Here is a 2478-nt window from a genome sequence, read left to right on the forward strand (position 1 = left end):
CTTTCTCATTCATCCAATTAACTCCATCCATAGCTGTTTTTCAATAAGTCTATCCTTAAGTTGATGTTCAAGGCAGCGCTAGCAGTTATTTCACAGTTTTCCCACATTTTAAAAAATGTTTTAAATCAATGTTTACTCTGATTTACACTACCCTTCAAATGTTTGGGATTTTATACTTGTATATACTTATCAAGGCTGCATTTATTAAAAAAATATTGTGAAAAAACAGTTATATTGTGAAATATTGCTACAATTTAAGATAACTTTTCTATTTGAATATATTTTAAAAGTTAATTTATTTCTGTGCTTATCTGATGAATAGTAAGTATACAAAAGAACAGCATTTATTTTAGTATATATATATTTATTTATTTTTTGCAACAATGTCTTTACAAAGTCTTTACTTTTGAACAATTTAATGTGGCCTTGCTTAAAAAGTATGTAAAAACTGTAGTGTATACACTTGTTTCTGCACTAGGTCTGTCAAATCGATTAATCACGATTTATCACATCTAAAATAAAAGTTTGTGTTTACACAATATATGTGTGTGTACTGTGTATATTTATATGTATATTAACTACACACAGATACATGTATATATTTCAGAAATATTTACATGTATGTATGTATACAGTATAAATATACACACATATATTATGTAAACAAACTTTTATTTGGGATGTGATTAATTGTGATTAATCGATTTGACAGCGCTATTCTGTATATATAATTATACTTTGACTCATTGAATCTTTTTATGTGTTAAATTTGTTAATTTCCAATTACAATTTTACTCCAATTGACATTTTACTCCTGCAAATAATGTAGTCAACTTAAACAAGTTATTTATGTGAAAAAATTTAGCAATTAAGTAGCTCACTAAAAAAGGAAAGTAGTTTCAAAAGTTTGATTAGGAATTACAAAGAAAAGAAAATATTTTAAATGATAGAGAAAGAGAAATGGTCAGGATGCTTATGGTTTATCAAAGCAAGCATGCAAGCAAACAAACAAACAAATAAATAAATCTTTTACAAGTGGGAATGTAGAAATTTAGATTTTCGGAGCTTTACTTAATGTGGTGATAAGGCAACAGGTGTAATGTAGTCTGCCATATAGTAGTATTTCTTATTATAGCTCTTTTAATTAGATTTAGCAACATTAGGGTCTACCAAGAAAAAAAAAAGAAACTAAAATGTAAGTAAATGAACAATTAACAAACACTTTCCGAGTAATTGTCTCTTCTAATTGCTGTAATCACTGTGTAAAATTGTGTCATGTGATTAGTGTTCACTGGAAACTTGACATACTCATTTATCCTGTAATCTGAGTATAATTTTTTCAGGCATCACTTTACAAACAAAAAGCTAAATGAACTTAAATAGACTGATGGGATAGAAAATCGGAGCAAAGAAGATCGACAAACAACTAGAGAGAAATGACAAACAAAGGTAATCTTTCATGTTTTGAGGTGCTGCAGGAACATGATGCAGAAAACTTTAAATTGATAGGGAGTTCACTGCAGGCTTATGTAACCCTCTCTGGCATTTCCTTTCTTTCACCTTCATTCATTTGTTTTCTTGGTTTTTGTGAGCCTGTGTCTCACCCTTTGCCTTTTGTACTCTAAAGCATACAGGTGTCCCAGAGCTGCAATTTACCTCTGCTTTCTTCCTGGTTCCTCTGCCTTCTCCTTCCTGTTTCCCACCACTTCTCAAGTCAAACAATCATCCGTTTCCCTCTTTAACAAGAGGAAGAAAGATCCAGAACATGTGAATGAAGCCAAATGTGCCAAAACTAACCACAAATAGTAACACTACTGCCTATATTTTTAGTAGTCTTTTTAAAACACTCTAGCTTTTCTGAAAAGTGGTGTAATGCTACAAATGATGCAACTGTCTTCTAAATTGTCCACTCTCTTTACATATAATTGGGAGATCTGATTCATTTTAGACTGATTCAGTTCATTCAAGTGGTACACTTGTGGTTCACATGAACCATCCGAACATCCGAACCATCAGTTTGTTTGAATGGCACCTGTTAAGGGGTGGGATCTATTTTGTAACAAGTGAACAGTCAGTTTTGTAATTTCAAGTTTTGGAAGCACAAAAATGGGCAAGTAAAATGATCTGACTTTAAAAAGGGCCAAATAGTAATGGCTAGACGACTGGATCAGAGCCGCTTCAAAATGGCAAGTCTTCTTGGAGTTCCTAGTATGCAGTGGTTGGTACCTAACTAAAGTGGTGTAAGAAAGGACAACCGGCAAACCGGCACCAGGGTCATGGGCACACTGATGCACTGATGGAGAGCGAATGCTAGCCATCTGGTCTGATCACCCAGAGGAGCTACTGTAGATCAAATTGCTGAAAAACTTAATGCTGGCCATGACAGAAAGGTGTCAGAACACACAGTGCATCATATCTTGCTGCAGATGGAGCTGCACCCTGCCACACTGCAGAAATTGTTCAGGAATGGTTTGAGGA

The sequence above is a fragment of the Sinocyclocheilus grahami genome, unplaced genomic scaffold (assembly GCF_001515645.1).
Source record: "Sinocyclocheilus grahami isolate Dianchi unplaced genomic scaffold, SAMN03320097.WGS_v1.1 scaffold51.1, whole genome shotgun sequence".
NCBI lineage: Eukaryota > Metazoa > Chordata > Actinopteri > Cypriniformes > Cyprinidae > Sinocyclocheilus > Sinocyclocheilus grahami.